General features: G+C 37.3%; 1 non-coding gene across 1 annotated transcript; it reads left to right on the top strand.

Moving 5' to 3' along the window:
• The first annotated feature begins 12,766 nt into the window (after positions 1-12,766).
• On the top strand, positions 12,767-12,873 carry LOC120252010. Its single transcript, XR_005533564.1, has one exon. It is a non-coding gene; the product is annotated as a small nucleolar RNA R71 (small nucleolar RNA).
• The last annotated feature ends 14,385 nt before the right edge of the window (positions 12,874-27,258 follow it).

Below are 27,258 nucleotides of genomic sequence, written 5' to 3'. Positions count from 1 at the left end.
CGCGTCTTCCTGCTTTGACATAAACAGTTCCAGTAATCGTGTGATGGAGGCGCACTTCTTATAAGGATATGGTACTCTAGTCAGAGACTTTTGTATTATGCATACAAAAGCGTCCATCACATCGTCTGTCACCATCACTTTCCCGTCAAGCAGCACGAATAGTCTGGCCCGTGTAGTGGTGATAGAGCCATTCTTCTGCACGATAGTCCTGTAGTTAAATGATAACAGATATAATTAAACAAAAACTCAAAATCTTAAGCGAAAAATTATTTTTTTAAACGATAAAGTATATATTTAAATGGTAACTGACAAGGTTAAATGGTAAAGCAATCATTTAAATGATAACTCTAATATTTAAACGGAAACTACATAACTTAAATGGGAACATATATATTTAAAAAATAACATAAAATCTTCATACTTACATGTCCATAGAGCAGTTGAGGAAGATCCGTATCAACTACTGCCCGAATTTGTTGAGGCACGATTGTCCAGGGTATCTTTTCTTCTTCAGAATAAAGTCTTTCCGAACTTCTTCATATTGTTGGTTGGCAAGGATCATATCTTTCATTTTTTTTCGGTGACGTTCCTTTGCCCCTTGTCAATAGCTTTTTTGGGATCATCATACGGCACTGTTGTTGATGGTTGTTGGTGCTCAGCACAAGCAGCATCTTCCTTCGATGCGGGCACGACGACAGCATCAACCGAAGACACATCCGAGAAAAGTAATGCTCAACACAAGGAAAGAACACTTCGTATTCTTATCGCACAAGCACTTATCAACTAATTTTAAGGAGACAAAATATTTAAAATAAATCTTGGGGAGAGAATTTGAAATCAAAGTTTTGGGTCAACTAAAATATTTCTTGGGTATGGAGATTGTCCGGTCACAAAAGGGGATTTCTATTTCACAACGTAAGTATACTTTGGACATAATGACAGAGAAGACTATGGGGCCACATATGAAGCATGATGTAGAAAAAATTTCACACCCCATTACTAATACCTAGTGAGCCTTGGATTGATATCTCAATGGAGTTTGTCTTATGATTACCTAGGTCAAAATGGGGTTGGGATTCAATATTTGTAGTTGTGGATCAATTTTCTAAAATGGCACATTTTATTCCATGTCACAAAACTGATGATGCTTCGAATATAGCTGAATTGTTCTTTTGTGAAATTGTGAGATTGCATGGCATGCCTAGAACTATTATTTTAGATCAGGATGCTATGTTTTTGAGTTACTTTTGGAAAACATCGTGGGGAAAGTTGGGCACTAAGTTGTTGTTTTCTACTACTTGTCACCCCAAATTGATGGTCAAACTGAAGTAGTTAATAAAACTTTATCCACCTTGTTGCGGGCTATAATCCAGAAAAACATCAAAACTTGGTAGGATTGTTTACTACACATTGAGTTTGCTTATAATCATGTTGTTCATTCTGCTACTCAATTTTCACCATTTGAGATTGTGTATGGGTTTAATCCATTAACTCCTTTAGATTTAACCCCTTTGCCAATTTCTGAGATGTAAATATATATGGCAAAAGCAAAGCTGAATTTGTTAAGCAAATCCATGAGACAACAAGGCTCAACATCGAACGAAGAACAGAGCAATATGCAAAGCAAGCCAATAAAAGGAGACAGAAGCTTGTTCTAGAATCAGGGGACTGGGTTTGGTTGCACTTAAGAAAGGAAAGGTTTCCAGAAAAGCAGCAGTCTAAGCTTTTTCCACGAGGGGACGGACCATTTCAAGTTCTTGAGCGCATTAATGATAATGCATGCATGTTGGATTTACCCGGTGAGTATAATGTTAGTGCTACATTTAATATTATTGATCTATCCCCTTTTGATGCAGGTGATGATTTGAGGGCAAATCGTATTCAAGAGGAAGGAAATGATAGAAATGTATCAAGGACTAACCAAGAGGGCCATAACCCACTTCAAGTCACAATTGGGACAATCACACGAGCTCGGGTTAAGAGATTCAAGGAAGCTCTTGCTGAATTAATTCAAGATGTTCAACATAAAGACGGGTGCAAGCTCACCATCAATGAAGATCACAAGCTGGTCCACATCATTAAAGGTGTCATTAATTAGCCTTCAAGAGAGCAGAAAATTGAAGGCATCTCATACTTTTGCATGCGTGCATGAACCTTAGATAGTGGAGAGACATTAATGTATTCATTTCCATGCATGCATGAGAGTTTAATGATTGGAGAAAGATTAAAGTGGAATTTTGTAACTTTATGATAGTCTATATACTGGCAAAAACCATGGAATGTAAGGATTTTTTTTTTGGGCTTGAGTGAAAATTTCTCTTTAGTTCTTCATAGAACTATCGAACTTATCAGGATTGTCCTATGGCGTTCACCCTTGACTTATCAAATGGTTTCCCATCCCCATTTGTGGCGTCCTCATTATACCAAGGTTCTAGCTTCTTTATAAGCAACGTTTCGCGGTTCTTCCACCACTAAACCTGATAGTAAAATGATCGACGGGCTAATCTTGTTACGGGTTTCGTCAAGTGTTTGGTGGGGTTCGTATCAGGAAACACCACCATATCAATATAATTTAAAAATAAGCTTAAGTTAGCATTCACCTGGTTTTGGATTTGTTTAGCACGGCTTTATGTAATTGGTCCTTGATATGCTTCCTCTTGTATACCAGCTGAAGTATTACTATTCATAGGATGGTGTAGTTAGCAAGGTGTGACGTCCTCATCAACGAGCAGCTTGAAAAATAGCTGATCTAAAACATCTCACAAACCCTGCATCTTATTGTTTGCCCAGCTCAAGATCCACCGCCATCGATCAGGTTCTCAGCATCTCCTCTTCCTCTCTCCAGATCTGGCCTTAATTCCATCTAATTGTAGCCAACTATCAACACATGAGCTCACATCCCGCCAATAATAAAACTCCATGTCATTAGGACATATTGGTCTAAAGTTGTTAGTGGAGAATATGGAAGTTTATTTTGAGCTTATCCTCATCCACCTGTAATTGTGTTAGGGCATTCATATCATTTCTTTTTTTTTTCTCTACCATATTCATTAATTAAGATTTATATATCATTGTGGCATTCAAACACAAGAATGTACATTATTTATTGCTTTCATATTTCTTTTTATTAACATATAGAGAACCTTGAAGTTTAATTTGGGTTTTAGGCAATATCCAAGTTCGTTACAGGCATTAAATGCAAAAATATATATAAAAAGATATTACAGGATTTATTAATTGCTGTCGTTTACTTAAAAACACCAGGATAATCAAAAAAAGGTGCCGATTGGTTTTTACCAATGTTTATCAATAAAAAAAAGCCATAATATTGGTACCGTTTATATTGTAAACTACCGGCAAATTCATGCCATTCTCGGAGAATCGGCTTCACCATTGCCGATGCCTTATTATGAAATGCCACAAATTTTAGCGACATTTTAAATTAACAAACGCTGGAATACAGGTGGCGTTTATATTGTAAACGCCGACAAATTCGTACCATTCTCGGAGAATCAGCTTCACCATTGCAGGCGCCTTATTATGAAATGTGGCAACTTATAGCGGCATTTGTTAACTTAAAACGCCGCTAAATGGCGGCATTTTATATAAAAATGCCATTTGTTCAGTGATGTTAGTTTGCCCGACATTTGCTCTGGCATTTTCTAAAATCGCCATGGAGTGATTTACTGGCATTTATAAACACCACCAAAGGACAATGAAAACACTGGGGAAGACCTAATATGCTATAGTGATTCAAGTGGCATTGAAATACAGACCTCAAAATCTATATTTTTTTAATGATGTTATTGTGCAAGATACATAGTAAATAGTTAAGAAAATTATGAATATTTCTCTCACGTGTTCACTTCAAATGTCTACGGCTGAATTTTATAGTGTAGCTACAAAGAATCAATCATAACTTTCTCGTTGTTGCTCTAATTGCAATGATTCAGGTGGCGTTGGAAAACAGACCTCAAGATCTATATTTTTAAATGATGTTATTATGTGAGATTAAAAGTTAATAATCAAGAAAATTACCAATATTTCTTTCTCATGTTCACTTCATATAGCTGTAGCTGAGTTCAATGGCGCAACTATAATGAATAAACCATAACTTTCTCGTTGTTGCTCCAATTGTAATGATTCAGGCGTTGGAAAACAAACCTCAATATCTATATTTTTTTAATGCTATTATTGTGCAAGATTCAAAGAAAATAGTAAAAAGAATGACTAATATTTGTTTCGTGTATTCATTTCATATGGTTGTAGCTGAGTTTTATGGCACAACTACATATAATCAGCCATAACATTTGTCTTTGCCGCTCCAATTGCAATGATTCAGGCGGCGTTGGAAAACAGACCTTATGATCTATATTTTCAATGATGTTATTGTGCAAGATTCAAAGAAAATAATCAATATAGTTATCAACATTTCTTTCTCATGTTCACTTTATACTGTTGTTGCTAAGTTTTATAGTATAACAACTCAGAATCAGCCATATCTTTCTTTGTTGTTGTTATAATTACATTGATTTAGATGGCATTGGAAAAAAAAACCTCAAGATCTATAATTTTAAATGATGTTATTGTACAAGATTCAAAGTGAATAGTTAAGAAAATGACCAATATTTCTTTTGTGTGTTCACTTCATATGGCACAGCTACACAGAATCAGATATAACTTTCTCACTATTGCTCTAAATGCAATGATTCATGTGGTATTGGAAAATAAAGCTCAAGAATTATATTTTTAAATGACATTATTGTGTGATATTCAAAGAGAATAGTTGTAAAAATGACCAATATTTCTTTCATGTGTCACTTCATATAGTTGTAGCTAAATTTTATGGTGCAACTACAAGTAATCAGCTATAATTTTCTCGTTGCTACTCCAATTGCAATAATTCAAATGCCTTTGGAAAACAAGGCTCAAGATTTATATTTTTGAGTAATGTTATTATTCAAGATTTAAAATGAATAGTGAAGAAAATAACTAGCATTTCTTTCATTTGTTCACTTCATTTGGCTGCTGTTGAGTTTTATGTCATAACAAAACAGAATGAGCCATAACTTTCTCATTGTTGTGCCAATTGCAATGATTCAATTTGGGTTAAAAATATACCTCAAGGTCTATATTTTTTAATCATGTTATTATTCAAGATTCAAAGTGACACGTCTAAATATGCCCGTATACCGCAAGTGCACGGGTGTCGAAGTAATAATCTCAGATGAGTGGGTATCGTATCCATAGAGAGTAGGGAATAAAGACACTTAAATTGTTTCTTAACTAATGTGGAAGATGAATAGTGATATGTGTGACAAGATTTAATTCTCAAAAGTAAAAACAACAAGAAAGAGAGCACAAGTAAAAGAGAATGTAAGGCAATCGATAAAGATGGCGTACCCGGGTATTGTTCCACCTAGGACAATCGTTTCAAGTGCAAGAAACCTCTATTATTCTTCCTAATTAATGCAATAGCGAGTCGTGAAAATCTTTAATTGTATAGTCCCAAATCTAAGGTCAACCATGCCTAACTCTATACATGTTCCGGAGGAGAAATCGAACAATCTCAACATCTCGCACTCGTATAGAATTGCAATGAGCTCTAGGGATTCCAAATGATAAACCCTATTCCTATATATAGACCTAACCCTTTGGTCCAGGTGAAAGATCCCTAACCACAATTAAGCCCTAGATGCTAAAATCACTTCAACGCTTCACTCGGTTGCACTCGCAACTAAGCCCCAGCAGAAGGTCATCCCTTAGCCCATTCACTCTACTATGGCTGCAAAGAACTCTTGGAACGTGGAGGTAGGATAGATCATACCAGAGGGGAAAGGGGACGCTCTGCTATCTCTCAACTCACCCTCTCAACCCTCTCTAATCTAGCTTTGTCTAACTCTTATGGTGTGTCATTCACTCACAAGAGTTACCAAGAAGAACTCTCAACCCTAGTGTCACTCTAGGGGAGTATTCATACAATCAAGCATACAAGATTGGAACTCATAATAAACATCAATTAATTGAAAGCATAATAAAGAGATTAAATAAAACGAATACATCCTAGGGTTCACAAATACCCAAGTACCCACTAGGGGTTTAGCTCTCCATGGAGCTAGATACAATCAATGAAATCGAATGTAAAAACAAAGCATCCATAGAAAACCCCCTCGTTAGTCATGGCGATGTTCTTGTGGAGAGTCCTCTACTCTTTGCAAGGGTCCCTTTGTCCGGCCTAGGATACACCTCGCCGGATCAGTGCCGACGAAAGCTCTCCCACTAACTTTCTTCCAAACGGCGTGTGATGTCAGAGCCGTAGAACCTCTCTAAAGCCCTAGCAAATACCTCTCAAAACCCTAGACTCAGCCCTCTCTCAAGTTGGGGAAAAGATGGAGAAAAGAATGCTGAAATCGGCTTTTAAAAGGCTTGAATCGGGAATCCACACGGCCGTGTGAGCACCCCTGTGGATTTTTCACACGGGCGTGTGGAATTTCCACACGCACGTGTGGATTCTCTGTTTTTCTGTTTTCTCAGGCGGCTGTAAACAGTGCTAGTACAGTATTCTTTCTACAGTTTTTCTACAATACCTACTATAATACTGGCTCAAAATACTCCCGAATCCATGCTTTCATCGAGGTAACGCAAACGGGCACATGTTTACGTCGTGGATCGCTTTGCTTCTTCAGTAACGGACATGTTGGTGGAGATCTTGTTCTATACGCACAAGACGGAATGCTTGAATTTGACTGCCCTTGTGCCCCTCCAAATAGTTATACTAACTTGAATACGAGGAGGTTGGCACACATTCCCGTATCTCGAACCTGACCTATGTCTTCGCGTTTGAACCTTAGCAAGATTTCCTCCAAATTGGTGCATTTACGACCCACATTGGCTTCTTTCTTTCATATTTGGCCTCACAACCCTACCTACATGAAAGTAACATAACTACACACATATTAGTGTTACAACCCGAGAAAAGTAATACTCAACACAAGAAAAGAACACTTCGTACTCTTATCGCACAAGCACTTATCAAACTCCCCTACACTTAAACTTTTGCTTGTCCTTAAGCAAAAATTAAACCATTAAAGCACAGACAAAAGAAATATTGGAAGTGCTTGGCCTTAGGTTCACCAAAGCATACAAAGAGTGCATTCTATAAGTACGTGAAATTTCAACACTAAATATGAAAAATCAATGCTCTAGTTAAAAACTTGAATAAAAAAAGACAACAAACCCAAAATCGTGTAAGTGTGTGAACTCACTCAAGTCAACCTAAAGTATACTCCTCAAAGTTCTACGTATTAGGGACTTATTTATCTACAAAAGAAAACAAAAATTCAAAAAGGGTAGTAGCTTTACACATCTTCTAAGGTAGCCCTTTTCAAAGAGGCCGCTAAGGTGGCTTTCACACTTTCGAGGTGGTAGCTCTTTCTACTAGGGTGGTAGCTTTCACACATCCCATGAGATAGCTCTTTCTCTCATTAGGGCATAACTAGTATCCGACTTATGAGAGTAGCTTCATACATCATAGGTGGTAGCTCTTTCCACCCAACAAGCACAACTAAACAACAAAACTATTTTGTTCTTTCTTTTCATTTTTTCATCATTTTTTTTGAATTAACACAAGAAACAACTAAAACTAGTCCTTTATACATCAAACATAAGTTTCCAACAAGGTTGAAATAGTGAGTAGTGCAACAAGTGTCAATCGGGCAAAAATTCCTAATAATTCAAGCAAAAACTAGAGCATGAAAACATTCAACGTTAAATTTTTTCCTAAACTCAAGAATACAATCAATGCAACTAAGGTGAACCGCCATTGGCTATGTTGTGAGCATGTATATCAATTAAAACTAGTATAAAAGAGATGCGTGCGCTATGAAACTTCCCCAACACTTAAGTTATACATTGTCCCCAATGTACACATGCAAGCTCATTCATAATGTAACTCAATTAGATTCAGATGTGGGAGAAGCAATCAAAACAATACTCCCCTGACTCCTAGTGTTGCATTTGATGGAGCTAAGTCCTTGGGAGTGTTGTTCCAACGGGTCGTGAAGCTCACACGGCCAAGTGCCGAAACACCTTGGCCGTGCCCATGACAAAGTCTCAATTCCCATGATGACAAGACCATCTGCACGCATACACGAGGGGGTTCAGTGAAGCTCAACAAAAACAAAAATAACTCGAGTATATAAAAGATAAGACAATGAATACAACTCGAGATATAAAATGAAAATAAACTCAGAAAGAGTCCTTTCTGAGTATACAAGTCCAAAATCAAATGCGAAAATAAAAGACAAGAAAAATAAAATCAAGTGTCGATGACGCGCTCTGGATCACTCTGCTCCTGCTGGTGCTAGATCAAAGGATGCTGGTGGAGGTGGTGAAGAAGGTGCTGGCGGAGCTGGGGGTTTGCATCTAAATAGCTGTCATAAGAAGTCGAAACGGGCCATCATATCAACATACTGTGCTGACTGTATCGACCGCATCTCGATGATCTTAGACCGCAGTACATTCACAGTGCTCTTGAGCCTCTCAATACAATCATAGGCTCCTAAAAGGGTACCAGGGCCTCCTAAGGTCTCGGTCACCGTTGGTGCAGAAACCCTCTGCTACATCCCTACCGCCACCGGCGCTCTCAGTGGTGGTAGTGGCTAAAATGTAAGCTCCAGGCCCATATCTGCACACCACTCCCATCATCCTGAGAGTATCAAGTCCAAGCGGAGAGGGGATAACTGTCTGATCGGTATCCCGAGGAGCATCACCGAGACCCATCCCCAGAATAAGTCTCGTAATGTAGGGACCAACAAATAATACTCCCACTCTCCCGTTATGGCCCTGGTACCGCATGTAATCCGCCACAATATGTCTCAAATATATAGGCACAGACCTAGCCATGGAATACAGATAAAGCAGACTCTGTCGGCTTAGAGTACTAGTGTTATCACCTCGGCCATCCACAAATCTGCTAATGACAGCGAATAAATATCTGTAGCTCAGCTGAGACAAACATGTAGCCTTGGATATTCCTGGTTCATGCTGCCCCTGTCCGCATAAAACCTGGTAAGCCTGCTGTGGACTCAAGGTGCCAAAGTAATCTGTTGGTAGATGTCCATACTCCTCGGTTTCTATATATGCCTCATCGTACAAGCCCACAAACTCAAAAGACGCTAGAACCTCCAAAGTCAGCGGCCTGAAAACTGGCTCTCGTATAGACAATAACCTCTGTTAGCCTCCTACGGCCATCAGCGCCTCCAACTCCCTGATTAACTCATCACCCCACTGGACCCCACTTAGCACACTTAGGTCTACAAACTAGGATTGACCAAACCTAAGCTCCGATAGCCGCTCAAAACGAGCTTGATGTTCAGGATTCGGAAATACAATATGTGCTAGCTCGGGTGAAGGTTCCCTAGGGCGCTTTCCTTCGTGCCTCCTCGAGTGCGGTGTTATTCCTGTGAGTAATGAGGAAAGAATGACTAAATAATACTCAAAAATAGCATACTGCAGAATTCCACACGGGCCTGTGAAAATTACCCACGCCCGTGTGGATCTGCGGGGTGTGAAAACCGCACGGTTGTGCATCAATTCTCCAAAAATTCAACTCAAAACCGGCCCTAAGGGCTTCCCAAACATGCATAAGACATTAAATCATGAAAATTGGCACACCTCAAGATTCTCAATCCAATAAAAACCATGATTTGCGAAGATAAGAGGATAAGAAGGGTTACTGATAAAATAGATGATAATATTCTGGAAATCGGCATGAAATGTGAAAGAAAATCCTCCAAAACAACGATAAAGGGCCGAGAAGTTGATCAGGAGTGGTTTTCGGGTGATTGGAGATGAAGAAAAAGAGAATCCACAAAGATTTTTAAAGAAAAACTCGCGTCTCTTGGAATTCTGTGCATCCACACGGGCGTGTGTAAATTACACACGCCCGTGTACCTCCATAGGAAAGCTTTATAGGGGCAGGTGCACGTCCTTGTGTGCTCTCAGGAAAACACTCACTGCCTCTGAACGCAAATACATGGGCGTGTGAGAAATACCCACGCCATTGCGCCCGACCCATAGGGGCAGCCGCACGCCCCTGTGGCTGCTCTGGACATCCGAGAAAAATTGCTAAGTGTTCCGCACGCCCGTGTGGAAATTCCACACGGGCGTGGGTATCCACAAGCCCAACTCACAGGGGCAAGCGCACGCCCTGTGTCTTCTCAGGATGGGGAGAGCTCTTCTGCAGAGATTCGCATGGGCGTGTGGAAATTACCCACGCCCATGCGATTTTCACAAGGTCGCCCACAGGGGCGAGTCCACACTCCTGTGTGCTTTCGGGAAAGTCTGCCAATCTCTACAGGACTTCACACGCCGTGTGGAAATTACCCACGGGCGTGCGAGGATCGCATGGTCATTCATAGAGACGAGTCCACGACCCTGTGCCTTCTTTGGAGGAGCTCGCAATACAAAACCACGGCCGTGTGTTAATTCCACACGCTCATGTGTTTTCTCTGGATTCTTAGAAAACTCTGCAGGCTCTGCAGAAAATTTTTGAACATGCTTACACACTCAGAGCCTACCCTAGTATGCAATTTATACCAGTGAAAAACATGAGAAATAGCTCAAACGACCAAAACTTCGCCAAATTTACATGAAAACACATGATGAACTTGAAAACCAACAATAAAATCGTAGCAAAAGTATATAAAAAATCAAGACACCAACACTCAACACTTTATTCATGTAAACACTAAACTAACAAATTAAGAAAACAGTAAACACTTGGGTTGCCTCCCAAGAAGTGCTTGTTTAACATCACTTAGCTTGACGTACCTTGTCTTACCTCATGGGGGCTCATAGATGAAAGTTGCCCTCTTACCCATGGCTTGGAAACATGATGAGCAAAATCTCTTGAGGGTAGAGGGTGAATTGTCCGGCTTGAGACCGCCTTGAAATGGTTCACCCAAATTGCTCGGTTTACGCACGTCTCCAACAGGCTTGGAGCGTTTTCAGTGACGTCTCCTAGCCCTCTTCAATTTCTGGAGCACCTTCTTCAAGATCCTCGGGGTAGATGGTACTTCTTCTGTCGAACCAAGCATCATGATCTCTTCATTGTCCTTCTCTTGGTCGAACAAGCCTTCGTATGGATCCGGATTGAATATCTCCTGCATGTATTCATCAACAATCTCATCAGTGGCATCTAGAAAATACAAAGTATCATCGAAATCAAGAGAATGCCGCATGGCTTTAGTAAGGCGGTATGTGAGCTTGTCATCTCCAACTCTCAAAGTTAGCTCTCTGATGTCCATGTCAATCAATGCCTTGAAGTCCGCAAAAATGGCCTCCCGAGTATCAAGGGTACATCCGCATCCTCATCGACGTCTAGCACTATGAAGTCAACCGGAAAAATATACTTGTCCACATTGACAAGCACGTCCTCAATGATACCTCTCGAATGTCACACCATTCGGTCCGCTAGTTACAAAGTCATCCGAGTAGGTCTAGGCTAGCCCAAACCTAGCTTTTGAAAGAAGGTGTATGGCATGATGTTGATGCTAGCCCCTGAATCTGCCAATGCCATTTCTTCACCTAGATTGCCGATATTACACGGAATGATGAAGCTTCCCGGGTCTTTCTTCTTGTTCAGCATGTTGTTTTGCAAAACCGCCGAGCAAGACGCATATAAGATCATTGAAGCATTCTTCTCCAACTTCCTCTTGTTGGTCAACAAGTCCTTCAAGAATTTGGCATACTTAGGCATTTGGGCCAATGCCTCAACAAAGGAATATTAATGTGGAGTTGCTTGAACAAACTCAGGAACTTCTTGTACTGTTCATCCCCTTGGTTATTCTTCAATCTAGAGGGATAAGGGATCCTTGGCTTGAAAGGTAGAGGTGCCACCTCCTTCTCTTTACTTGTTCCCTCTTCGACCTCTATAACCTCGAGTGCATGTTCATTTGAATTCTCACTCGGAAGTCTACCGTCGACCTCACGACCACTTTCTCAAAGTGATCGCCTTCACATGCTCTCTAGGGTTAGTCTCGGTATTGCTCGGCAAACTTCCATGTGGCCTTTCCGATAAGGACTTCACAATCTGCCCCACTTGATTTTCAAGATTATGTAAGGAGGTGGTATGGTTGTGAAGTATAGCCTCAACTGATTCAAACCTTGTATTTGACGATTGCACAAACCTAGTTAAGGCCTTTTCCAAATCGGTTATTCGGGTCTCCAAACCTGAAACTTTGTTTTCCACATTTGGGCCTTGTTGTTGGAAACCCGGTGGCCCCATGGCCTTTTGTGGACCTTGGTTGCTCCATGAGAAATTGGGATGATTCTTCCAACTCGTATTGTAGGTGTTGTTGTATGGGTTCCCTTGAGTCCTCATGTAATTACCTACAAAATCGACGTTCTCAATCGAAGATACATCACCAATAGATATCGGGCAATTAGAGGGAGCATGTCGTCCACCACACCCAGTGTAAGTAATCACAGCCGCTACTATGTTCGAAGTTAGAAGATCTAACTTCTTACTCAATGATGCCACTTGACCCGCCAACGAAGTCACTGCATCTATCTCATGGAGACCGACCACCTTTTTCTTCCCCCTGGCATTCCATAGGTAGCTGTTTAACCCCATTTCTTCAATTAATTGACGGGCCTCATGGGGGTCTTGCTACCTAAGATATCTCTTGTTGCCGCATCTAAGAGTTGTCTTGTACTCGGATTCAGACTGTTGTAAAAGGTCTGAACAATCATCCACTCCGGGAATCCGTGTTGCGGGCACTTTCTCAGGAGCTCCTTGAACCTTTCCCATGTCTCAAATAGAGACTCCAATTCCAATTGTACAAAGGATGAGATCTCATTCCTAAGCTTTGCAGATTTTCTGAGAGGGAAATAACGGCCAAGAAAAGCTTCTGCCATCTCCTCCCATCTGGTAATTGATGCTCTAGGTAATGAGTGTAGCCACTGCTTCGCTCTCTCTTTTAAGGAAAATAGGAAGGCCCTCAACTTGATGGCATCATCCGTTATCCCATTTATCTTCAACATATCACACATCTCGAGAAAGTTCTCTATATGATTGTTTGGATCCTCATCGGCCAAACCATTGAACTGCACGGATTGCTGCAACATATGGATGAATGCTGGCTTCAGCTTGAAGTTCTGAGATGTAATCGGGGGACACACAATACTCGATTGTGTCCCCAATACTGAAGGTCTGGCATAATTGGATAATGTCCGCTGCTGCTCATTCTGTTCTGCCATGTTTTCAGATTCTTCTACTTCCAAATCAGCTAGATTGGACTGTTCTTGCACAGGTTCTTTCCCTTTTCTTCTAAGTGTATGTTCAAGCTCGGGATCCCCTTCAATCAGTATGGAGGGGTTCCCTCCGGTCATAACTTGGAGCTACACCAAAAGAAAGGAAACAAAATCAGAACGATGATAGAATAAGGAAATATAAAATAGAATGAATAAATGAATAGCTAAGAAAAACAAAGTGCAAAGTATCTCTAAATGCCTACTCCCCGGCAATGGCGCCAAAAACTTGACACGTTCGAATATGCGTGTACACTGCAAGTGCACGGGTGTCGAAGTAATAATTCCAGATGAGTGGGTATTGTATCCACAAAGAGTAAGGAATAAAGACACTTAAATTGTTTCTTAACTAATGTGGAAGATAAATAGTGATATGTGTGACAAGATTCAATTCTCAAGAGTAAAAATAACAAGAAAGAGAGCACAAGTAAAGGAGAAGGTAAGGCAATCGATAAAGATGGCGTACCTGGGTATTGTTCCACCTAGGACATTCATTTCAAGTGCAAGAAACCTCTATTATACTTCCTAATTAATGCAATAGTGAGTCATGAAAATCTTTAATTACATAGCCCCAAATCTAAGGTCAACCATGCCTAACTCTATACATGTCCCGGAGGAGAAATCGAATAATCTCAACACCTCGCACTCGTATAGAATTGCAATGAGCTCTAGGGATTCCAAATGATAAACCTTATTCCTATGTATAGACCTAACCCTTTGGTCCAGGTGAAAGATCCCTAGCAACAATTAAGCCCTAGATGCTAAAATCACTTCAATGCTTCACTCCGTTGCACTCGCAACTAAGCCCCAGCGGAAGGTCATCCCTTAGCCCATTCACTCTACTATGGCTGCAAAGAACTCTTGGAACGTGGAGGTAGGATAGATCATACCAGAGGGGAAAGGGGACGCTCTGCTATCTCTCAACTCACCCTCTCAATCCTCTCTAATCTAGCTTTGTCTAACTCTTATGGTGTGTCATTCACTCACAAGAGTTACCAAGAAGAACTCTCAACCCTAGTGTCACTCTAGGGGAGTATTCATACAATCAAACATATAAGATTGGAACTTAGAATAAACATCAATTAATTGAAAGCATAATAAAGAGATTCAATGAAACGAATACATCCTAGGGTTCACAAATACCCAAGTACCAACTAGGGGTTTAGCTCTCCATGGAGCTAGATACAATCAATGAAATCGAATGTAAAAACAAAGCATCCATAGAAAACCCCCTCGTTAGTCATGGCGATGGTCTTGTGGAGAGTCCTCTACTCGTCGCAAGAGTCCCTTTGTCCGACCTAGGATACACCTCGCCGGATCGGTGCCGACGAAAGCTCTCCCACTAACTTTTTTCCAAACGGCATGTAATGTCAGAGCAGTAGAACTTCTCCAAAGCCCTAGCCAATACCTCTAAAAACCCTAGACGCAGCCCTCTCTCAAGTTGGGGAAAAGATGGAGAAAAGAATGCTGAAATCGGCTTTTAAAAGGCTCGAATCGGGAATCCACATGGCCGTGTGAGCACCCCTGTGGAATTTCCACATGCCCGTGTGGATTCTCTGTTTTTTTGTTTTCTCGGCCGGCTGTGAACAGTGCTAGTACAGTATTTTTGCTACAGTTTTTCTACAGTACTCTACTACAATACCGGCCCAAAATACTCCTGAATCCATGCTTTCATCGAGGTAACGCAAACGGTCACATGTTTACGTCGTGGATCGCTTTGCTTCTTCAGTAACGGACATGTTGGTGGAGATCTTGTTCTATATGCACAAGTCGGAATGCTTGAATGTGACTGTCCTTGTGCCCCTCCAAATAGTTATACTAACTTGAATACGAGTAGGTTGGCACACATTCTCGCATCTCGAACCCGACCTATGTCTTCGCGTTTGAACCTTAGTAAGATTTCCTCCAAATTGGTACATTTACGACCCACATTGGCTTTTTTCTTTCATATTCGGCCTCACAACCCAACCTGCATTAAAGTAACATAACTACACACATATTAGCGTTAAAACCCGAGAAAAGTAATACTCAACACAAGGAAAGAACACTTCGTATTCTTATCGCACTAGCACTTATCACAAAGCAAATAGTGAAGAAAATGATAACCATTTCTGTTATGTTCACTTTATATGACTACAACTGAGTTTTTATTGTAGCTACACATAATATGCCATAATTATCTCGTTGGTGCTCCAATTACAATGATTTTGGTTGCATTAGAAAACAAACCTTAAAATCTATAATTTTTAATGATGTTATTGTGCAAGATTCAAAGCGAATAGTTGAGAAAATGACAAATATTTCTTTTGCGAGTTCACTTCATATGGCTACAGCTAAGTTTTATATCACAGTTACATAGAATTAGGCATAACTTTTTTATTGCTGCTCCAATTCCAGTGATTTAGGTGCTGTTGGAAAAAAAAAACCTCAAGATCTATATTTTTCAATGATATTATTATGTGAGATTTGAAGTGAATAGTAGAGAAAATGAACAATATTCCTTTCACGTGATCACCTTATATTACTGCAGTTGAGTTTTATGGCACAACTGCACAGAATCACCCATAACTTTCTTGTTGTTGCTCTAATTACAATGATTCAATTGGTGTTAGAAAAATTATCTCAAGATATATAATTTTAAATGATACTATTGTGTGATATTTAAAGCCAATAGTCGAGAAAATAACAAATATTTCTTTCGCGTGTGTAGTTCATATGGCAGCAGCTGAGTTTTATGGCACAGCTACACAGAATCAGCCATAACTTTCTCATTATTACTCCAATTGCAATGAGTCAGGTGGCGATGGAATATTGACCTCAAAATCTATATTTTCTAATGATGTTATTGTGTGAGATACGCAACAAATAGTCAAAAAAATGAGGAATATTTCTTTCATGTGTTTACTTCATATGGCTGTAGTTGAGTTTTATGGCGTATCTACACGGAATTAGCCTTAACTTTCTCATTGAATGATGTTATTATGTGAGATTTAGGTGGCCTTGGAAAGTAGACCTCAAAATCTATAATTTTGAATGATGTTATTATGTGAGATTCAAAGAGAATAGTTAAGAAAATGACGAATATTTCTTTCATGTTTTCACTTTATATGGTTGCAGATAAGTTATATGGCACAGCTGCACAAAATCAGCCATAATTTTTCAATTCTACTCTAATTACAATGATTCAGGTGGCATTAGAAAATAGACCTCAAGATCTATACTTCTAATTGATATTATTATGTGAGATTTAAAGCAAATTGTCAAGAAAATGACCAATATTTCTTTCGCTTGTTCACTTCATATGTCTACAACTGGATTTTAGTAGCGCAGCTACACAGATTCTGCTATAACTTTCTCGTTGCTTCTCCAATTGCAATGATTCAAGTGGTATTAGAATATAGACCTTAAAATCTATAATTTTCAATGATGTTATTACATGAGATACACAACAAATAATCAAAAAAATGATGAATATTTCTTTCACATGATCATTCCAAATGGCTGCAACTTAGTTTTATAGAACAGCTACATAGAATCAACCATAACTTTTCTCGTTGTTATTATAATTAGAATGATTCAAGTGCATTGGAAAACAGACCTCAAGATCTATATTTTTCAAGGATGTTATATTATGAAATTTAATACGCCCCTTGCGCATCTACAAGTATACATGTAGTAAGAAGTAGTATAATGTATCCAATGAGGATCAGGTAGTCGAATCCATAGGGACCAGTAATCTTCCAATACTAGTTTCTTTTCCAATATCTAGTCTACTCAAAGATTGGGGAAACACTCTATTCTATGAATCTAAAGGAAGAATAAGAGAAGTGAGGAGAAAATGGAAAGAGATGGGATAAGAACTAGGTAGAAGTAGTGATGAGAAGTAGCGCCCCAGACCAATCCTTTAGTAAAACATGTAGTGACTCTCCTACAATGTTATTAGGTACATCCTATGGATCCTATGTGTGCTCTCAATGCAATGTCACATCTATAGCAATCAAATATGCCAAGTTTTGCAATTGTAACTATAGAAATTATGCACATTGAGTTTTGTAACTTTACTATGACAATCACAACTATGACATTCAACACATGTTGAGTTTTACAATCACAACTACATAAATCATGCACATCAAGTTATGTAACACAAGTTTTAACATATGAAACCAATAGAACTCTATAATCATTGCAAAAGAGTAAATCAACAACATATTATCAACTATGTTCATGAATTCGGGGCACCGGAGAGCGGTTATCACCTTATGGGTTCACACAACATTGAAAAGATAAAGAAAACAATTAAGTAAGAATCCATGGACTCGCTATTGCTACTCAATCTCTCCAATTGTGCTCTGAGGATCTTCCCACCAGCTTAGCTCCACTTCAAATTGTGCTTCAAGACCTTTGCTCTAATCCCTGGATGGATGGTGGTGAAGATAAACTAAAAGTCACCTCCAAAATCCCAAGCCGAATTCCCATAAAACCCTAACTTTGGGACTTTAAAAGGATTTTTTCACCCCAATAATGCCTATGCTTTGGGTGTGCTTCATGGTCATGCTCTTTATAGCCAGATCTAGGGTTTTGCATCAAAGTAAGTTTACTCCAGACAATAAAGTGCACAGAACAAAAGCATGGCCTTGCTTGGGTCGTGCTTCCATAAGCACAACCATGGTCTCGGCTCCAAGATCGTGCTTTTGTTCTTCTGATATTTTTTTTAAGACCTGTAATCTTCATGGCTCAAAAGCACATCCGTGCTTAGGCCATTCTTATCTTGGAAGCTTGCAATTGAGTTCTTTTGATGTTGTTTCGGCCCTAATACTTCTTCTAATGTCCTAAAACCTATTAATCTACACAAGAACATAAAAATACCCGAAGTAGTACTATAATATATAGAACAAATGCTAAAAGACAAGTAAAACATATATAAGAGGCATATAATATATATATATATATATATAATATACTAATCAAGATTCAAAGTGAATAGTTAAGAAAATGACCAATATTTCTTTCATGTGTTCACTTCATATGGCTGTCACTGAGTTTTATGGCGCAGCTACACAGAACTAGCCATAACTTTCTCTTTTCAGCTCCATTTGCAATGATTCAAGTAGCATTCAAAAATAGACCTTAAGATCTATATTTTTAAATAATGTTATTGCGTGAGATTAAAAGTGAATAGTGGAGAAAATAAAAAATATTTCTTTCATGTTTTCACTTCATATTGTTGGGGCGAGTTTAATTGCACCACTTTACAGAATCAGTCATAGCTTTATAGTTTCAGCTCCAATTGCACTAATTCTGGTGATGTACGAAAACATACCTCAAGATTAATATTTTTGAATAGTGTCATTATCTGAGATTCAAAGTGAATAGTTAAGAAAATGACCAACATTTCTATCCCATGTTTAATTCAGATGGTTGTAGCTAAGTTTTATAGCACAACTACAAAAAATCAGCTATAACTTTCTTGTTATTACTCCAATTGCAAAGGTTCAAGTGGTGTTGGAAGACAGACCTTAAGATATATATTTTTAAGTAATGTTGTTATTTTAGATTTGAAGTGAATAGTTGAGAATGTGACCAACATTTCTATTGCGAGTTCACTATATATGCTGCAGCTAAGTTTTATACTGAAGCTACACAGAATTAACCATAACTTTCTCGTTACTGCTATAATTGTAACGATTCAGGCGGCGTTATAAGACATGCCTTAAGATTTATATTTTTGAATGACATTATTATTTGAGATTAAAAGTGAATAGCAGAGGAAATTGCTATCATTTCTATCCCATGTTCACTTCATATGGTTGTAGTTGAGTTTTATGGCACCACTACATAGAATCAATTATAACTTTCTCTATGCAGCTAAAATTGGAGTGATTAAGATGGCATTGGAAAATAGACCTCAAGATCTATATTTTTCAATGATGTTATTATTTGAGATTTAAAGTGAATAGTCAAGAAAATGACTAACATTTCTATCGCATGTTTACCTTATATGGGTGCAGCTGAGTTTTCTGGCGCACCAACAGAATCAACCATAACTTTCTCTTTTTAGCTAAAATTGTAATGATTAAGGTGGAATTTGAAAATATACCTTAAGATCTATATTTTTAAATGATGTTATTATTTGAGATTCAAAGCAAATAGTCGAGAAAAAGAAAAATATTTCTATCGCGTGTCCACTTCATATTGCTGCAGCCGAGTTTTATGTCGTGGCTACATAGAATTAGCCATAACTTTCTGGCTCCTACTCCAATTAAATTCATTATGGTAGCATTATAAAATGAACATCAATATCTATATTTTTGAATAACATTATTATTTGAGATTCAAAGCTAATTGTCAAGAAAATTACTAACATTTTCATCATGTGTTCACTTCATATTGTCGCAGCTGAGTTTTATGGCGCAACTACACAGAATCAGCTATAACTTTCTCTTTTCAAGTAAAATTGTAATGATTAAGGTGCCATTTGAAAATGGAACTCAAGATCTATATTTTAAAATGATGTTATCATTTGAGATTCAAAGCGAATAGTCGAGAAAAAGAAAAACATTTCTATCATGTGTTCAATTCATATTGCTGCAGCTGAGTTTTATGGCACCGCTACATGGAATTAGCGATAACTTTCTCATTCTTGCTCCCACTTCAAAGATTAGATGGTGTTCAAAAAAAGATCTCAACGATAACAATTTCTATCTTGTGTTCACTTCATATGGATGTCTACACAGAATTTGCCATAACTTTCTCGTTGCTGCTCCAATTACAATGATTCAGGTGCCGTTAGAAGATAGGCCTCAAGATTTATAGTTTTGAATGACATTATTATTTGAGATTCAAAGTAATAGTCAAGAAAATTACCAATATTTTTATCGTATGTTCACTTCATATATTGAAGTTGAGTTTTATGGCACAGATACACAAAATTAACCATAACTTTCTCGTTGATGCTAAAATTACAATGATTCAGATGCCATTGCAAGATAGACCTCAAGATTTATATTTTTGAACAATATTGTTATTTGAGATTCAAAACGAATAATCGAGAAAATTACCAACATTTCTATTACAGGTTTATTTTATATAGTTGCAGGTGAGTTTTATAGCGCAGCTACATAGAATAAGCCATAGCTTTCTCGTTGTAGCTAAAATTGCAATGATTAAGGTTGAATTGGAAAATGGACCTTAAGATATATTTTTTTGAATAATGTTATTATACAAGATTCAAAGCGAATAGTCGAGAAAATGACCAACATTTCTATCACTTGTTCATCTTATATGGCTGTAGCATAGTTTTATGGCGCTGCTACATAGAATCAGCCATAACTTTCTCCTTGCATCTAAAATTGCCTTGATTAAGGTGGCATTGGAAAATAGACCTCAAGATCTATATTTTTGAATGATATTATTATTTGAGATTTAAAGTGAATAGTCAAGAAAATGACCAACATTTCTATCGCAAGTTTACCTTATATGGCTGCAGCTAAGTTTTATGCCACAACTACACAGAATCAGCCATAACTTTCTCATTGTACCTAAAATAGCCATGATCAATATGATGTTGGAAAATGGACCTCAAAATCTATTTTTTTGAATGATGTTATTATTCGAGATTGAAAGCAAATAGTTGAGAAAATGACCAACATTTCTATTGTGTGTTCACCTCATATGGCTGTAGTTTTGTTTTATGGCACATCTACACAGAATCATCAATAACTTTCTTGTTGCAGCTAAAATAGGAATGATTAAGTTAGCATTTAAATATGGACCTTAAGAACTATATTTCTGAATCATGTTATTATTCGAGAGTAAAAGCGAATAGTTAAAAAATGACCAACATTTCTATCGCATGCTCATCTAATATGGCTACAATTGAGTTTTATTGCGCAACTACACATAATAAACCACAACTTTCTCGTTACAACTAAAATTGCCTTGATTAAGGTGGTGTTGGAAAATAGACCTCAGGATCTATATTTTTAAATGATGTTATTATTTGAGATTGAAAGTGAATAGTCGAGAAAATTACCAACATTTCTATGACGCAACTATACGGAATCACCCATAACTTTCTTGTTAAAGCTAAAATTGCTTTAATAAAGGTGGCATTGGAAAACAGAAATCAAGATCTCTATTTATGAGTGATGTTATTATTAAAGATTTGACACGTCCTTTGCGTGTGTATCGTAAGTTCATAGGTGTCGAAGTAATAATATACCCAAAGGTCGGGTAGTCGAATCCACAGGGAATGAGAGTACTAGTAGTAACTCTTTCTCTATTATTTAACCCTAATCAAATTGTTGGAAGAAATATGCCTAAACCAGGAGGAAAGAAAAATAAAAAGGATGAAAAAAATACAAGGAGTGAGATAAAAACCGGAATTAAGTGGGTACTCATGTGATAATCCCCCTAGGGTTGTGTACATGGAAATACGGGATTCAAAATATGCTTCCTAATCAAGTTGAAATAAGTCGTGGAAATCCTAAAATACACCGGTCCTATTCTCATGCCAACAAGTGACTATTCCCATGCAATGTGCTCTAGGGATCCAAGATGATCAACTAGACTCTCAAAGTTAGGTCAAACACTCTCCGAGATATTTAACCCCTAATCCTATACAAACCTTGGCGGTGATCTATCTCGTCACTAGGAGAGTAAAGGGACTTTTCAAGGAATTATACTTACTTTATATATTTCACGTTCATTTTCAGTTGCATTTCTTATGTCCATTGTGGGTAATGTACAATTCAAAGGGGAGGGATTATTTAAGTTATCAGCATAATAAAATCCGGCCCAACCTGCTACTAAAATTTTTCCCTTAAATCACCCCCAAAAAATTCCCCAACATAATTGCCAATCATCTTTAAATATATATTTATTGAAATAATTATATTTTATTACTATTTAAGTTATCAGCAAAATCATATCAAAATCCGGCCCAACCTCCTGCTAAATTTTTTTTCTTACATCACCCCCCAAAAAAAATCCCAACAGAATTGGCAATCATCCTTAAAAATATATTTATTGAAATAATTACATTTTATTATTTAAAAAGAGGGGGGGGTCTAAGCCCTTGTGCCCAGGGTTGCCCAGGGTTGCGGCCTTTGACACATCGTTATCTTGGCCCTTGGTCCTCCTCCCCGAGTGTTTTTCTTCTGCACTCGAGCTACTAGGATCCAAAGCTCAGACCATCTCTGCGTATCTCCTATCGCGCTCCATCTTGGGCCTGCAAACGTTGGAATAGTTATTTTCAACCATGATTTCTCCCAAGCAGCAACCCATTTCAGACGCACGCCTTTCTTCTTCCCCCTTCGTCAGGTCAATCCCCGAACCCCATTTACTGCAAATTCATCCTTGTTTATTCATGATATTCTGCTGAATTCGCTCTCTATACATCTGTGCCATTTTATTCTGTTGTTGTTGTGCATTAGATTGATCATAAATTCTACATTGTTCTTGAATTTTAATCTGTGTGATGTATAGATGCATTTGGTATAATTCCTTGAGAGTAGTGCAACATTTTCAGGGTGCTTTCTCTTTTGACCCGTTCGAAAATGTAGAGTTGAAGGAAACATGCTTGTGTTTTTGAGTTGCTAGGTCAACTTTGGCTTAGTCTTACATATTTAATTGAGAGATCAGGTCATTTGGGTATCAGCATATGGAATTAAAGGTCAATTGTTGTTTCAAGGCTCATTTTGTGAGCTTTAGTTTCGATTTTACCTCGTTCTTAAATTTACTGCCTAACTCAAGATCAAGACTCATGAGCATTCATGGAAAAATAATTCTTAGTGGATCCTATTTTCAATGTTAATTGAAAAGTGAACTTTTTTGTTGAAGCCAGTTTGAAATTCAAATGTACTTGGCTATGTTTGGAGTTTGGCTTACATACATTAAATTCTTGTTTATGTATGAGGCATATCAATGAACTTGAATGCTTTTTGTTATCCCTGCAGCATATCAATGAACTTGAATGCTTTTTGTTATCCCTGCAGCGTGTCAATCTTATGAGAGAAAATATTGAACAAATCCTTTAATATCTGTTATATGTGGGAAATACTATCTTTTGTATAATGTAATTTGCTCTGAAGCACAACACTGGGTTCACTTTTGATGAGTTATCAGATAAAATTCTTTGGGTTGTTTAGGTCCATCAAACTCCACAGATAACCTTAATGTTTGTTTATAAGCTATTTTAAACCTACATCCCTACAAACCTTTGGCTTCTCTCGCTAAGGTAATGAGTATGGAAGTTTGATAAGGCCACAGCAGCACAGCTTATTAAATTAACAATAAGTGCAAAGCACTAAATCTTTGCTGGTTGCCAATTATATCTTATTTTTAATCATATCTTATTATATTTTTAAACCTTCAGAAGTATAATTTAGATCTGTTTGAAAATGTCGATTTGCAAATCTTTATGTCTAATATCCTCAAGCTTATGGTAGTTGGCAAAATTATAAGTCTCTATCTCTCTAAAACTTTGTTGCAGTTTGTCTAGAAAACCAAGAAGGAAAAAGGGTAGACCTCTTATTTTGTCAAGACTACATCAAGTAGGATAAAGTCTAAGACTCAAATTTTGTTGGTCAAGTAAAGATATACCACAATCATTTAAGTTCAAAGCAAATTTTGCATTTATTTAGCTTTTGTCTTATTTAAAATCTATGTTTTGATATTCCACATATATCATGGGCCTTTATGTTTTAACAATTGGTGAAAGTGCATCAGTGGTCCTTGAACTATATTTGAAAATGCAGTTTGGTCTCTGAACTCAAAGAAGGTGCATTTTGGTCTGTCAACTATTCTCTTCAGTGCAAGTTGGTCCTTTTTTATAACCACGTCATTGACATGGCTAGTGTAATTGTCTCCATATCAGGAACAAAGTTAAATGGAGGTTCAAATTGCACATAAGGATTCTGAGACCAAAGTGCGCTTCCAGGTATAGTTTAGGAACATGGCGCACTTAAACTTTAAAAGCTGAAATGATGTATTAACAATTTATTTAGTTAATGATTATGCCTACTTTGTAGTTTGTCTTTTGTTTGACTACATTTCTGTTGATATTAATTTCCACTTAATTTGGTGGGCCCCTTCCATGAAATACAGCTGTTCATATATAATTTTTGTTGGAAAATTATATTTAAGAGGCTTCTTTACATTTTTTGACTTTGAGGAAGCCTGTTGAGCGCTTCTCTTGATGTGGTAGATGGTTTAGCGCAGAAAGAAATATCAACTTTGTTCAATTTTCGATTAGTATATTGTGTTTCTTTTTCTACCATATTTTTCCTGTGTGTTCTGGTGTTGCTATTATATCTTGCTTAAAATGCCCAATGTTAACTGTCATTATATCATATGCTACCTAAATGATCAGGTATGAGTGGATACATGATTCCATCTGTATTATGCTTATTTTTCTTTTTGGCTTGGTAAGAAGTTGTAGGTTGTATAAAACTAGTTCCATCTTTTACTACACTATTATTGCTGCTTTTTCCCTGAAGGTTATACTTAGAAACTTAGAATTTGAATGAAAATCCATCTTTAGTTATATTCTAGTGGAGAGATGCTTTAATGTAACCTGAAAGTAGACCGGCATTTTTCCTTTAATTATATGAACTTGGTATCTCTCACTGCCCATTTGTTGCGTGTGTTCTATTGATGTCAATCCAGGGACGGAGCCAAAAAATTATTTTAGGAGGCCAAATAAAAAAGATTTCAATATTCTTATTTCACAAAAGCTAACTTAATTCATTGAAGTTGCGCTCTATGCTCTTTCATGCTATTGAAATCATCTAAGATAGAATTAAAACTAAATCTAATAGCAATTTCTTTTTCAATGTAAACAATCAAGCGATCATTTAAAAATTGGTCTTCCATCTTGTTCCAAAGTCTAGTCTTGACAATCTTCATGGCTGAAATTACTCACTCTGTAGTTGTTATAGAAACAACAGAGTGAGAATAAGTCTAATCAATCTAACAGTCAGAGGATAAATGCTTGATATCTAGTCCTTGCCAACGCCTGATATGCTTCAGAATAGTAGACAAATCTTTTAATTTTGTAATTTTTAGAACATCAACTTCAAAATGTTGCAACTCAATTCTTAACAAAATAATCTCTTGCTCATTAAATCTTGAGAATAGAACTTCTTTGCAAGCGTACAAATGTTGTCAATATTAAATGACTTATAGCCATTTCTTGGATCAAGGGCTAAATGAAGAGAAAACAACTCTAGTATATGTTCATTAAACCAATTATTTAGTTCCTGTAATTAATAATTGGCAATCAATTGTAGCATAAAACAACTCCACTCGGAAATATTGTCTTATTGAAAAATCACATGGTTGATTTCGTGCTCGACCTTCATGCGTAACAAAAGCAGTATCTATATTTGGAATGTCAGTAATCATGCTTAGCACAAAGAGATTTTACATTTAATAGAAAGGCTTTCCATCTAGTTTCTCTTAGGTTTTGTATCAACTCTTTTGTAGTTGAGACAAGGTGTAAGGCATTCAAGAGTATCTTTAGACTCACACTGCAAAGCTTGACAAAGAATTTTAGTGATTCCTATAAGTTTCTTCATAAGGTGCAACACAAAAACAAAATTGAAATACTTCATTGATGTATATGCATAATCTGCATCACCATGTTTAGAAGAAGTTTTGCCTTCTATAGAAGTATTATCAAGTACGTGACAAGTTACATTAAACATTTTGACCAAATTGGAAACGGACTTAAAGCGTAAACTCTAACAAGTATTTCTAGCTCGCTGCAATGTGCAAGTTTGGTTGAGGTTGCTTCCAGACTCTAACTTATCCATGGCATGCATCTTTGAAATTTGACCAACTTAAGCATCCCTTAATTCATCATTATACTTACCAGAAGAAATGACAACATTGATAATGAAACGCAGCTTCTCAAAAATCTTGATGAGCAAGCTTTATCTTACAAGATGATGCAACAAGAGCAAGTTGGAGATGATGTCCAAAGCAATGGACATAATAAGCATATTAATTACAAATCAAAGCTTGCAAACTGTTCCATTCACTTCTCATATTACTAGCCCCATCACATCGTTGTCCTCAAATATTTTGAATATTTAAATCATGGTGAGAAAGCACATTGGATATTGCATCTTTTAAAGTCTGAGCAGTAGTATCTTGTACATGAACAACACCAAAAAATTGTTCACGTATGAGACCATCTTTATCCACAAATCTAAAAACTATAGGCATTTGTTCCTTTCTTGATTCATCATAGGCTTCATCTATAATGAGACAATTTTATATCCCCAATTTCTTCATGCATTGCACGTTTAACCTTTAGAGAAAAAAATATTAAGAATTTCTTTTTGAATTTGTGGTGAGGTATGTGAGGCATTTTGAGGAGCTCTCTATCACAAATGCTGTAATTTCTTAATAAATTGTTAAAAATTTTATCATCTCAATAAAATTGCCATGGTTAATTGAATCCACACTTTCATCATCACATCTAAAAGCATATCCCTGAAATGTAAGGCATCGGATAACATCAATTGATATTTTTAATCTCAACCAATAGCGATAATCTGTTCAATGGTATGTTTTTAATAAGCTTTTCAATATAATGAAATTGATTCATCAAATCATCACATAATCTAATTGCAACTTTATGTGATGAATTAGGATCTTTCCCTCATATAATGCAAGAAAGCACAATTTCTCCACAATTAACCTTTTTCCACCTTCAAAAACGTCCAAAACAAACTTGTTAAGAAGATCACATTTTTGCTAAAAAGATAACAATGCAAGCAAAAGTAGCATCCTTAGTTCAAGAATAATCTAACCATGGTCCAAACGTATCAAACCAAGAAGAACAAAAAGGTCGAGCATGCTTCTTGTAATAAGTAGGGCGTACATTTTAAAAGTGACACTAAAAAGCTTAGTGGGTTAAGATTGGCCCGACAA

Source organism: Dioscorea cayenensis, chromosome 20 (genome assembly GCF_009730915.1).
Source record: "Dioscorea cayenensis subsp. rotundata cultivar TDr96_F1 chromosome 20, TDr96_F1_v2_PseudoChromosome.rev07_lg8_w22 25.fasta, whole genome shotgun sequence".
NCBI lineage: Eukaryota > Viridiplantae > Streptophyta > Magnoliopsida > Dioscoreales > Dioscoreaceae > Dioscorea > Dioscorea cayenensis.
The sequence above is the reverse complement of the archived record's forward strand: the minus strand, read 5'-3'. Positions and strand labels throughout refer to the sequence as shown.